The sequence below is a fragment of the Solanum pennellii genome, chromosome 5 (assembly GCF_001406875.1).
Source record: "Solanum pennellii chromosome 5, SPENNV200".
NCBI classification, from domain to species: Eukaryota; Viridiplantae; Streptophyta; class Magnoliopsida; order Solanales; family Solanaceae; genus Solanum; species Solanum pennellii.
Window position 1 is genome coordinate 10,527,110 of NC_028641.1, and position 15,029 is coordinate 10,542,138.

A 15,029-nucleotide genomic window follows, 5' to 3' on the forward strand; every position below is an offset into this window, starting at 1 on the left:
AATTTAAGAAGCTCGATCAATCAATTTCTATCGCGGAGAGTCAAAATTGGGTGTCAACACTGCCAATGGGTTGATTTGTCTTTGCAATCACGAAAGGGAGATGTGTATATGGGATCCCACCATTAATACGTCAATGAAATTACTTATTTCACTTTGAGGTACCTCTTTCTATACTAAATATGGTTTTGGATACGATGACTCATGTGACGATTAAAAAATATCTATTTATTGATCAGTATCATAATTTTTACAATGATGAGGTGTCCAACGTGAGGATTGTCGTCAATACTTACGATTTGAGGAGTGAATTTTTGGAAAACACTCCATGACCAACTTCAGGGGATCTTTCTAATGAATCATTCAGGTAATTTTTTCAATGGGAAGCTTTATTGGATTGCATCTACGGGTATTGTGACCAACATCATTTCTTTTGATGTAGCAAATGAGACATGGGGAAGCTTGGAGATTCCCATTTGTGGAGAAAACAATTGTAATATAAAACTGGGAGTGGTGGGAAGTGACCTCTCTTTGCTTTATACTTGTCATATATGTACTACTACTTTTGATATTTGGATTTCGAAAGACTGTAGAGGTAATATGTCATGGTCAAAACAGTTCACCATTGAATACCCTAAATATGGTGTGTTATATATGTTTTCTTCACCCAATTTCACATTTCTATACACCTTCTTCAGACAAATAAGGGGTACATTACACTTTCGGTTCGGAGATTGATCATGTTATTTGATAGTTCAACTAAAAAACTAGAACACATTGCTGTAGTTGGGGATACAATCCTGCAGAAAGCATTGGTAATCCCCTAATGATCTCCGGCAAGAATTCTTCTTAGTTTTGTTGGTATGCTCCTTTTGCACTTCTTTTTTCTGTCAAATATAGGACGAGACGTTGAATTATGTTTTTTCTTGTAGTTATTGTAAGCATTTCTCCTTATTATTTAACTAGTTTACAGATACGTGTGTTGCGCGTAGTCCTCTATCGTCGATATTATAGTACTGTTTGTATTCTAAAGCAATAAATCATTAACAATATACATGTTTCAAAAGATTCTTTTTGAATTATTGAGTGTTCAAAGACGTACAAAGATAATTTTTGATGAGAGATAGACCTGAATTTAGAAATATGTTGATGTGGTCTGCTACATCTTTCACCAATATCGTGTGAGTGTGTATATAGCATCCTTCAATCCTCGTGTAGGTAGAAGGATAGTTCCGAATGATACTCGAGTCGAGGAATGAACATTAAAGAAGTTAAAAGGAAAACATATAAGTAAAAAAGACATACCAAATTACAAGGACAATATAACATACCAGTCAGGGTTTCGATACGACCTCATCTCATCAGTACAGATATGTTTATTGTAAATCCACACATGGAGACACAATACAAGAATACAGTAAGCTAAAATTAGTACTTTGATGAACCCTAGGTGAACTTTTAAAGTTTTATGTACAGTAAAAAGATATTTACACAAGTATGTCACTTATAAGGTAATAATTATATAAGTATATATGATAAGTAGATCCACCTCTTGTTGATTATAATAAATGACATTATTTTCTCACTTTGTAATCTAATTAAATAAAGGAAAAAGGTAGTACCCCTAGACTATGACCTAAATCTCAGAGACACACCTTAACAAAACTAAGGTCTTACTACCCCCTCCCCCCCGCCCAAACCTATTTTTTGTAACTTTATGCACCTTTTTAGCTTATGTGGAATCCAAATATCTCCCACGCGCCCCAATTGCGTGGAGTCACGGAGTGTGCCATAAAAGACAAAAAATGTACAAAATTACAAAAAAAAAAAAGTTCAGGGGTAATAGGACCTTAGTTTAGTTAAAGTATGTATGTGAGATTCCAGTCATAATCTAGGGGTACTTGTGCATTATTCCTTTAATAAGTGATATTTACACAAGTATGTGAAATATGGGTTACGTTTAAGTTCTTTTATTTTGTGCATATGCATATATTGCAGTTTTGTTTCCTTAATATCGTATTCTTATTTAAATTGTTAGTACTTTCATCCCAATGTTTGTCAGAGTAAAACAAAATTCTGTAATTAATTCACCAAAAAAATAAAATGAAAGAAAAAAATTGTCACAAAGAGAAATTGCCAGTTTAAGACAACAATTTACGTCATCTAGCTTGAACTTTGAAAAACAATATACTACAATCTAGTACTCCATAACTTTTATTACATGTTAATAGTGACAACATAAAAAGGAGGAACGCTTATAAGTTTACATATAATACAAGAAAATGTGATTAGAGATTCGTATGGATACTTATCGTTTACTTTAATGGTTGTTGTGGCATCATATATACATGGTTGCATGACCACCAACACTTCAACAATAACAATGTATCTAGTGTAGTTCCAAAAGCGAGGGTCTAAGAAGTGTAGAATGTACACAGACCTTATCTGAGATTTTGTTATTGATAACCTCCTCAGTACAAATGTATATAGACATAAAATTTCATCCTCTTGTGACTTGTATCAACTAAATTACACTGTTGAGTACTCATACAACTTCACATCGCCTAAAATAGCTCAATATTGAACTTGAGCTAGAATACTCGTACAACTTCCCACTATGGCAGTTGTATTCTTTGTAATTACATGATACATTGAAATTATTATTTACAAATTTTCAGGATTTGAGATTGAAGAGAGCCATGATTTTTGAAACAAACATAAATTGCAACCATGAATGCACATGAGTACTCCTTATTGGAATAAGTTTATTTTTGTCTTTTACATATTAATATAAGGGTTTCTAGTTAATCATCTTTGAAGAAGGGACTAAAATCACTATTTGCTGATCAATAAAATTTCATGGCTGTCAACGGAGCATAAAACTTCACTAAAGGAAAGTTACGGATATATAACCTTCGGCCAATAAGTTTACCAACATGGCTGAGTATTTCGATCTCTTTAAAGAGATTCAAGCTCGATTCTTCATAATTTGCATCAATCTAGTAGTGTGACTCTTGAATTGTCCCCTCCATGATAAAACAGTCCAACAACGTCAAATAAATCAAAAAAATCCCGAACTAGTTGAAGAGCTCAAAGCGATCTACCAAAAGAACAACTTCATTAAAAATAAAATTACTCATCTCAACACTCTCTTTGACTACCCAATCCATGGACTCAAAGAAGACAAGAACGTCTACTCAAGGGTCGTGATATATAGACGATTTGACTGTATGATAAAAGGATAAGATCATCAAAAAAAATTGTAGGCCTGGGGTGTTGGCTTCAAGAGAGATATCACAACAGTACCATTCAAAAGATTTACACAAATAGAGATCTCATCACACAACCTACAAGATATGTATGTTGAGGTCGAATACATAGTCCCTAAAATTTATCACAATTTATTTTTACATTTAGACACCTTGATTGTGACCATGGCCTATCTGCCAGATATTCTATCTCTATTATAAAAATGTAGAAAAACCTTTGCCAAAAAAATAATAAATTTTGTACGCAAATTATAAAAGGAAATTACAATGCATAAATTGAGATCTACTCTTTCCTCTATCTCAATTTATGCATCTTACTTTCCTTTTATAACCGGTCTAAAAAGGAATGCAACACAAAAGTTATATTTAATATTTTATTGTTGTTGATATTTTCGTTAAAAAATTAAGAGTGTAAAGTAAATTACTTCTACTAGTTAATAGATGTGGTTGCCATTATTCTCCCTTTTTTACACCTAATTTAAGGAGGAATTCCAATTGAATTTCTTTTGTGAAAAATCATGTTGTAGAAATAAGGTAAGACTTATTTTCCTGTACAAGTAAATAAACTAATGAATACCTTCATATGAGTGGAGTTTTTAGTGCACAAGAGCGATAAAGGGTGCTAACGCAACCACCCAAACTTGTACGTTAAATACCTAAGAAAGTTTTAAGTTTGATAAACAAAAATTGTTTTTAAAATGGTAAAGTTATAAGTTTGATAAACAAAAATTGTTTTTAAAATGGTTTACACAGGTAGATCGTTAATTATAAGGTATTAGTTTTGAGAACGTGTATTGCATGTTTATCCTTATATCATTCATATAAATTTTGATTGTAAATATCATATTTTATGTCCTTCAAATCTTAATATTTACTAAAGTAAATCCATAATTTTTTCAATAGAAAAGCATATCTTTTCCTAATAAAAAGGATACATCCTTCATCATAAAATTGACTAAAAGTGAATAAAATAAAATGACTTGCTATTATATAAATACAATATTCAAATATAAATTCCCAATAATAACAACAAAACAATACAGAGTTTTACAATAACAGCAAACAAGAAACATAAACATTAAACAGAACTAATAAAAAAAAAGATAAGATAAGAGACCATAGAAATTTTCTCATTTTTTTAAAATTATTGTGTGTATAATATTGTGTCAAATATCACTATTTATAGGATAGGATTGAGGAAAACAAAGAGTTGTCATGAATATGACCGGTATTTTAAAATGCGGGGGCGTGATGCAGGGCAATTTACTTAGCATAAGGCGAGATGTAAGTTTAAAGACATGGGGCGTAGACCCTATGGATCTTTTAAGGTTTTAATGTTACAATATAGTATAACTAGGTAAATTCTCCGTGCTTCGCACGGGATTGAACTACTTTATTAAGCTTACATATGATCATTTAATAATATTCGTATTTTCGACATAATTGGCAAAAACATTTTATCTTTAGAAAAAACGTTTCTCCGAAATCTTTAAGTGCTATATTTTTTAAAATTTTCATTTTTGTTATACAAAAATTATGAGTCATAGATAGATTTTGAAGTATGAGATAGAAGTTTAAGAAAATCTCCCTGAAAATAGTTGGTAAGATATAATGAAAAATTTTAAATTGTAAAAAATTATAAAGAACAATATTAGACGTTAAAAAAGAGACCAAAATCCGTTGAACAACACCACTCCCAAGTAAAGTGGAAAATCAGGCTACAAGATCATAAGTAACTAAATTCAAATGGACGATCTTGGACTCCTTTCTTATGAACCGCAATCAATCTCTTTTTTAGTATTGATGCCATACCAAGTATATGCTTAAAATGACCCTAAAATTGCTATTATCATAAATGTTATTTGTCATTGTATCAAAATAGTCATTGTTATTTTTAAGGTTTCATATCACCGACCTCAACTTATTTGGATTAAAGCATAGTTATTGTTAAAGTTATAGTATGTAGTTACAAAAAATTAATGCAATTATCAACCAAAAAGTAGGTGACATCTGAATGTTCACAAGGGATGTAATGAATCAAAATGACACATAACATATTAAAATCTCACTTGTGAGCATTTGAACACACAAATATCCAAAAAAAATAATAAAAAGATCTTATTTTCCTAACAATCAAGAAGAAAAAGACATGTTTCTTAATATATTTTTCAAAAATATAATCTTTTGGGGTTGTATCAAAGTTTACAGTTCACAAATTTAATTAAATTGAAAGAAGCAAAAAGAAAGAGTTATTTCTTCTTTATCAGAATTAAAAACTTTATCAAAAGAATGAGTTATCACTACAACAAAAATGATCTTTCATAATAATTAATAGCTTAATTTTCGTTAAATATGCATTTTCAGAGGCAATTGATACTCTATATAAATGTCCCTAAAGTCTATAGCAACATTGAATTAAATGACAATTAATTAATGTCGGTAAATGTTGTAGCACTCTTTGTGAATGTGCATATTTATTGCCGATAAAAAATATTTTTTTATTGTGTATTTTAGACATTTGTTAGTTTCACCAAAACTTAATATCTTATTATGCTCAAAAATAAGAGAAAAAGAAATATGTCAAATTAGTTAACTTGCAATAAAAAATGTGGCTATACAAATATTCTAGAAATAGTGCAATGACATAAAAAAAATGTTTGTACCCAAAAATAATAATCAATATAATGTACTAAATGTGGGAAGCAAGAGAGCAGCCATTTTGGTTCTTTTAACAAACTTCATCATTGATTCCATATAAGTTATGAAATATTTGTTGTTGACTGCTATCAATATAGCACAACCCACAAGCAATTTTCTCAAAAAGTATATGAAGAGAACCTGTAGAAAGCGACAAAAGAGAAGATAAATTTTCAATCTTTCTCACTTGAATTTTGAACATAATTCGAAAAAAAGTCACCAAAATAGCAAAAACAAGTTGCAATAGATACATGCATCACTATGATTTAAAGTAAAAAAATTAAACTTCATGAAATAGGAGGAAGAAAACTTTGAGAAATGAAATACACTTTATAAGAAGCTTAACTAATGTATTTGAATTCGAAAAAACATACAAATAATTACAATAGAAATAAAAGATTTGTTTACTAAAGAACCAAATATAATGAATTCAACCATCAACAATTTAGCAGTGTATGAGTTGTGCACGAAGAGGTCCAAGAATAGTAATGTAGCATTCCAAATGAAATCAATTTCCTTTGTTTATATGAAGAAGCCTGTAGAAATAGACAAAAGAGAAGATCAATTTTCAATCATCCTTGCTGAAATTTTAACAAAGTTAAAAAAAGGTCACCACAATAGAAAAAGAAATTACAATAGTTAGATGAATCACTATGACTTATAGTAAAGTTTAAGCTACACTAAAACTTTCAAAAATGAAACAAACTTCATAAAAAACTCAATTTAATGATTTGAATTTGACTACTCTGTAGTGGGGGAAAGACCTACAAATTATAGTGGCAAGAAATTCCTCTATTTATAGAAAACATAGGGTAGTTTGAACAATATTTATTGTGTCTTATCGGAAAGGTCACAACTCTTTGAAAAATTTACAGCCCTTTAGAAATGTCACAACCTTTCATAAAAGTATGACTTTTTCACAAAAATCACAACTCTTTATAAAAGTCACAACTTTTCAAAAAAGTCACAACTTTTCATAATACTCACAACTTTTCATGAAAATGGAAGGCTAGTTTTGGAAATAAATAAATTTAAAAGGGAATTCTGGTTTTTTGTGGCACCACGTAGGCGGGCCTAGGGTTCTCTTTTATATAAATATATGATAATATAATAACACAAAATTGTGAAAATACATTAATAGTTTGAAATAATTACAAACATGATTAAGGGAACTGATAGAAAATAAAGCTTCAAACATGATTATACAAGTATAAATAATTTAAAATGTAACTATACAATTTACCTCCCCCCCCCACCCCCAAAAAAAAATTATAATACTTACAAGTATTATAGTAAAAACATTACTCCTTGTGAATAAAAATAAAATTACTTTCAAATAGCTAAATAAAATATGATAATTTTGAGACATATGATAAAAATAAATGAAGACCAATAAAAAGTGAAGAAGTAAAATTTTGCTATATATTTTTACAAGGAAATGTTAGGTAGTATATAATCATCCTCAGTGTTATAAAATAGTAAAGATGTGATACCATAACATGTTATTTGAATTACTCTCAATATTCTTATCTCGATGGAATAGTCTGATAGACCCTTGTACTTGTATGAGTTTGTATTTTGGACCATTTTAGTTGATTATTTGTCAATTGAACCCTTAAACTCAGTGAAACTAAACATTTTAAACCCCTTTCATTGTGTGTAAACTTCAAAGGCTTGACAAATATGACATATCATCATCCACATCACATTTTAAATGACAAGTCACTTATTATTATTATTTTTTATTAAAAAAAACAATCTATTTTTTGTTTCTTTTTCACTTCATTCTTTCTTCATCCCTTCACCTCTCTTCATATTTTTTACATTAGAGGTACCACCACAACCTTCCATTCTCACTAGTATCATAGATTCCTAAATAACTAACAATTATCGTCCGATTTTATTTTTTTTGAAATTTTTTTCATTCACAAATTTTAATCGTATTTCTTTAACCAACATTTATATCTACCACTTTAACCACCATAAATCTCTTTTCCCCCATTTATGTTAACAAACATCCATTAAAATAAAGAAATATATTCAAATATTTGTACACAATTTTACATAGCACATTTCACCTAATTTCACCAAGACATTCAACAATCACTTTTCATCTTTCAAGACTATTGAATCTTTATCACTTTACAGGTTATAAATTACCCCAAAAATAAAAGAATACAGATCTACAACAACAATACAATTTTATTTCTAATATCAAGAGGAAAAATATGTGGATAAAAAATGAATAAAGAGAGAGAAACAACAAATCGAAAAGGGCTGGAAGGGATTAAAACAAAGAGTTTCATTAAGCTTAAGGTTTCAGTTGACAAATAATCAAGTAAAAGGGTACAAAATACAAATGCATGCAAGTAGAAGGGTCCATCAGGTCATTTTGCTATAGATTTAAAAATTATTAAGTATATTCATTTATTCAAGATTTATGAGGGTCAACAATGCTAACTAAAAGATTATCACATAATTTGTATAATATACGTTAGGCGAGCACCAATCATTGGGCATTGGGCATATAGTGAGACGCTTAGGGCGTAAGTCTTACAGAATTGTGCCCCACACTTTAGTCTAGAGGCGATATGTTGGATCCCACCCCAGGGTGAGTCCGAACAAAGTCTTTTAAAACACTGAATATGACGGTTATCTATTTAATTCTATGGATGAGAGGTGGGAGTAGAAAACCATAATGAATTATATAATTAGTTCGAGTTACGTATATTTACATTGTAGAGAGTTAGTGATAATAAAAACTTATGTAAATAAAATTCTCATTGACACAAATATTTATAAATAAAAAAAATAATATGATATAGATCTTTATGATTTTTTGTATGAAGGAAAAATTTAACCATTCATATTCCCAGTTGGAAGAAGAACAAAACAAAAAAATCATAATTTTACTCCAGTATGAAATTAATACAAACAATACTTATTCAAGAGACTTTATGGTGGTTGATTAATGGACTAATATGATGATTTACTATTTAATATTTGATACTTAATTTCTTAAATAATTTATAAGATTTAACTAAATTAACATATCATCATAGATTAACCTACATTAATAGTGTAAACATTATTTATACCACTAGTATGTATATGTTAAACCAGTTTCAACATCACTAATAGAGCAAAATGCGAAAGAATTCATGTTTATGGAAAATCATTTAAATTGTAATATAGGAATATGTCAACATTTAGTCTAGATATATATTACACTTATACTAAAATATAACATATACAATGAGAAAAACACAACCTTGTTTTTTTTAGATAAACAACAAGCAAGAAATAACATCTGCCATTAGCACCGGTGGAGATATATACAGTGATTTCACAGGAAGATTTGAGAGTATCGTCATTGGGATTTCATCGGGAAGCTAGGATGGAAATTGGCTTAATTTGGCATCGATTTTTGAAGCTTTAGTTTCCGCCATTGTTGCTCTGCAAATTTTGCAAACGAAAGGATGACGGTCGCTGATTGTTATTTAGAGTTTTACATTTTGAGAGGTTAAGAATCAACCATTTTTGCTACTCCTTTTGATTCAAGTGTTCACTTATATCCTGTTGAAAATGATAATGATGTAATAAATCAAAAGGTATATGCTAGCATAATCGGAAGTTTGAGATATGTGACTGTTTGCACTAGGCCTTGTATTGCATATATAGTAGGAGTACTTGGCAGGTTTATAAGCAAGCTAGGTAATGAAGATTGACATGCTATAACAAGAGAGTGATATATACTTGCTTCACCCTGATTATATTTATTTCTTCATTTTATTCTCAATTGTAATCATGGAATTTTATTATCTTGTAAGTTTTTTCACTATAAATTTTAAGGAGATTCATGTTTTTGTTAAAGTTTGAAAAAAGAGAGCGAGATATTTGTGCCTCAGCCTAAAGATTTATTTTACATTTTTGTTCATCTTATTTTAACATTAATTTATTATATTTTCGGTATATTCCACCAACAAATTGATCTAAGCTTAAAATGCTAAGGATGATATGTAAAGGACTAAGTAGGTCTCTAGAGCAATTTTTCCACATATGGAAAGGAACATCCAAAAAGGGACAAAGTTTGTCAATTGTTTGCTAGCTGAGACAGAGGAGGCATAACAACAGGAAGAACAAGTGGTTATCTTAATCAACTATGTGTTTTGAACAAACAACAAGTTGATGCACTTCAAATTATTATATGGAAGGCGACTTCTCAAACTGGGTCTCAAACGAGCTTTGATTTACCTAGAAAATAATTGAGTCACATAAGTATGAACGACATGACTTTAGTGTGAAGGATTTCTCACATACTATTACGGACTGTCCAAAATCTATACACATTTGAATTTAATTAATCTCGCTGATTGAAAGTGATGTTATCATAAATACTAAGTCAATGCTTGAATGACTCGATAATATCATAAGCAACACCTAGCAACCCTCTTATAGTGCTAATTTCATAATTTCTAACATTTATATATATTATATGGCATATACGTAAAGAATGAAATAGAAGTTCGATTGAGCAAAAAGTTCGATTGAGCAAAAATTCTTACTTTTAAATCTTTTATCTTAACACGTTAGAGATAATGCTAACAAAATTGATAAAGTATATTATAAGAAAATCTCTAATTTCAAAGAATCCAAACTAATATCTTGGTGTTCTCCTTTGGTACGAAAGAATAAATAGAAATTCGATTGAGCGATGTTATGTACTTATAAAAGGTTTATGTTTATGTAAATAAATTAATGAATCCCTTTACATAAGAGAAAGTTTTTAGTGTAGCAGCAAAATTGGATAAAAAAATTAATTTAAGTTGAAAGTTCGAATTTCAAGTGTGATATTCTTGAATTTGATTGTCAGAATTCATATCATGACCACCATAAATATAGTTATGGTGCGAAATGCAAATCAACATATGGACACACATGTGAAGTATCCTCATATGGTTCATTATCCATATTGCAATTGAAATGAAATCTTTAAGATAAATTAATGTAATCTAAAAGGAATCACAAAAAGTTGGTAATAGTAGTTAGGTTCACTATCGATAACAAAGTATATACTCATTCGAAAATATTATCAAGTCATGGAGTCTTCTGAAAGTCAAGGAGCGAGGGTGATAAAGTTTGGTGCCAGGGAGCACAACATTGGTGCCTCCTTCGACATTATTCATCGGCCTGGTCCTATCACAAGAATTTTCAATAATGTTAGAGTGTTAGGACCAAAGGCAGTGTTCATAATCTGGTCATTCAAAATGGTCCCGTATTTATTGGTTGGGATATCTTGAAATACTGGACGGGTTCAGTCCTAGTTTATGTGTGGAGAAGGGAATTAATAGTTTCACGATTGAAATAAATTCCTTGGTAATCTAAAGCTGAAGAAGATCATATATGATACTAAAAAAGGGTTAGCAAGGTCAACTTCATTCATTATTATCGAGAATCTAATATGATGGTTGATTACTTTGTCAATATGTCCTCTACTAATGAAAATGAAACTTATTTCTCCTCTTGGCAGTCTCTTAAATTTGACTAGATAAGTGGCAAGTACCTTCCATGAGGGAAAAAAATGAAAATGTAATTATTTTTTTGTAGACTAAGAACTGATTTGATTTTTTTGATAGAGAAAGAGATTGTATAGGCAAATTCTTCTCCACTCTTTTTCTAAAAAAATTTATGATGTAATCTGTTTGTTAGGGGTTATGGTCCATGTCCCCCCTAACAACTGTAACTTTTTTGATTAATCGACATGGTTGGGGTTAAGACAAACACTCCACACCAAAGGAATAACTACTCGATATGATGGCTTGAAAATAGTAATTTGTTACAAATATTATCTAACATGTCATCGTAGACATTAATAGCATAAACAACCTAAAAGAAGGATTCAAATTTATAAACGATCTTTTAAAATGTAATAAAACAAATCAATATTTATTCACACTTTATATCACTCTTATACTAAAATACAACAAATACAATGGAAATAATACAACATTGTATGTCTACTATAAACACCAAACAAGAATGACAACTACAAGTAGCACATATATATGGAGACATTTGAGATATGCTCGTACATTTTATACAAACTAGTCCTGGACACGTGCTTCACACGTGAGTATCCTAAAAACACTATTTACAAAATAAGTTCTGTCAAAATCACATTGTAATGAGTATCACAAACTATTCAACAAAAAAATACAATTTGAAATAGATGAACTATCAACCTATTCATATAACTCCCTTATTGTATGCCAAATGATTAGACATCCGATGAATAACATTACTTGACTGGGTGATTGAAATATTAAGTTATATTTTTATGTTAGTAGATCCAGAATGTGATATATTAGTATGAGAAAAATAAATACACTAAAATGATTAAATGGCTCTGATTTTACTGTAGAAGAAAATTTCTATATACATAATATATTGTAGTTATCCTTTATTATTTCATCCAATGACGGGTGAGGATTACAAATATTCTCGATGTTAATTTATATAAGAATTTAACATAAATTTATCACTAATACTAATTGATAACCAAGGAAATCAAAAGGTTTGGCAATCAACTGGATTTAATTGAATCACAAATCTCCTCTATTAATATATATGTCACTATAAAAAAACCTCCAATTGCCAACAGTTTTACTAACTTAAGTTGATTAGTATTATACTAACAAATTACCAACATATTTCTAACTGAATAATATCTTAAAACTTAACAACGAAATTCTAAGATTACCAACATAAATCTTACCAACTAAGTATTTTAGTTGGTAATACGGCGGGCAAAAATGGCGCCAAATTTAGCAACCTTCTATCAATGGATTACCAACAGAAATATTACTAACACACACCTTTTGTTGGTAATATTACCAACAAAGTATATATCGGTTGGTAAATATGACAAAAAATTGTTTATATAATTTATTAACATATTACCAATGAATTATTAACCAAACATTTACTAGCGACAAGATTGTGTTGCTAAATTTACCAACCAAATATAAATGTGTTGGTAAATTAGTAACGAAATGTGTTTTTTTGATAAACTTTCCAACCAATATCAAATTAGTTGGAAATTTTACCGACGAATAAAGATTGTAGTTAGTAAATTACTAACATCATTAAAATAATATACCAACCGATCACTAATTCATTCGTAAAATTTACCAACATATTAATTATTAGTTGGTAATATTACATATGAATGTTTAGTTGAATAGTAACTATTACCAACTCTGATAAAATTTATTGGTAAATTATTAATTACTAACTTATATTTTAATAGTTGGTAAATCACCAATTGAAGTTAATTTTTTTGGTAAATCAACGTCTAGTGTTGAGACTTTCATATTTAATTTGTGTCATTAGGCGTTTTAACTTTTAACTTTTAACCAAAACTTCACTTTGTTGAATATTTTTGGTAAACGTGCTCAGATTAGAACTCTGTCAGTGTCATTAGCTTCAAAAGGTCGTTTTTTTATCTAAAGGGAAGGTTGGTTCATGTTTTGAGGCTTTCATATTTGTTTGTGTCGTTATGTGTTTTAAATTTTATGTTTAGGCCAAAATTTGACTTTGCTCAATATTTTTGTGAACGTGCTTTGATGAGAATTTCGTTAGCGTAATTAACTCCAAAGGTCATTTTTTATCTAGTAGGATGGTTGGTTTGAGTTTTGAGTCTTTCATTTTTAATGTGTGCCATTAGGTGTTTAACATATAAATTTTAGAAAAAATTTAACTTTGGTCAATATATTTGATAACGTACTCAGACAAGCGAAAAATTATTTTTGATGTAATAAGATAGAGGGTTCGGATTTTGAGGCTTCCATTTTTATTTTATGTCGTGTGGCATTTTAGCTTTTAAGTTTTGACCAAAATTTCACTTTAGTATTTTTGGTAATCGTGCTTGAATTGAAATTTTGTCACCACAGTTAGCCGTATAAGTTCAGTTTTGATCTCATAGGATGGTTGGTTCGGGATATGAGACTTATTTTCAATTTGTGTCGTTAAGCGTTTTAACTTTTAACTTTTGCCTAAAATTTGAATTAGGTCAATTTTTTTGGGAAACATCCTCAAATTAGAATTTCGTCAGCGCGGTTAGCTATGGAAGGTAATTTTTCGCTTTATAGGATGGTTGGCTTGGATTTTGAGGTTTTCATATTCAGTTTGTACCGTTAGGCAATTTAAATTTTAACTTTTGGCAAAAATTTGATTTTGCTTAGAAATTTTTGTAAATGTGCTCTGATGAAAATTCTGCCAGTTTGATTAGCTTCGAAAAGTCATTTTTATATCTAACAAGATGCTTGTTTCTGTAACGCCCCGAGCTACCCCCGTGACGCGGACACGGAACCTAGGACCACAAGTGATCCCAAGCTAACCCTGCTGGCATGATCATGAGCATACTAAAGATAATAAACTGTTGCGGAAGCTAAATCATACTTAAAATGAAAAGATGGGCGAACTCATATTCTATAACTGAGATATTTGAACACAATGAGTTTAATACAAAAGAAATACTAACTGAATACTAAGCTGAATCTAACTATGTCCGAAAATAGCCTCTAAACTAGACTAGAAATACTCGGACAAGCCCCAGCTAAATCTAGCAAAAACTGAAACTAAATGACTAAAGACTGAAATGAAACTCATGACTGTTGTCCTCGGAGAATGAGGACTCACCACTGAATCTGCTGAACTGGAGATCGGGAAATCGATCTATGCGTGATCTGGATGCTGAGAACCTGAACCTACATCACGAGAAGATGTAGCACACGTATGTGTTAGTACTTGAAAGGTACTGAGCATGTAGGATAGTGTAAGCTGAAATAAAACATAACTGAACAAGCACAAAACCAAGTATAATAATATGAACGTGATGTGCTGATTTCTGAGCTAACTTGATGCAATGACCAATTTATAACATGTTGAAACTGAATACTGAATATACTGATAAATGGTCAATGCAGAGAGTCTGACTGAACTGTGGGAGCTACTAATAACCGATAATAAAACCACATGAGCTAAATGTGGAGTCCGATGTATACG

At 30.1% G+C, this 15,029-nt stretch overlaps 1 pseudogene; it reads left to right on the forward strand.

Annotated features, from left to right (window-relative positions):
* Positions 1 to 28: 28 nt before the first annotated feature.
* On the forward strand, positions 29 to 850 carry LOC107019297 (annotated as a pseudogene).
* The last annotated feature ends 14,179 nt before the right edge of the window (positions 851 to 15,029 follow it).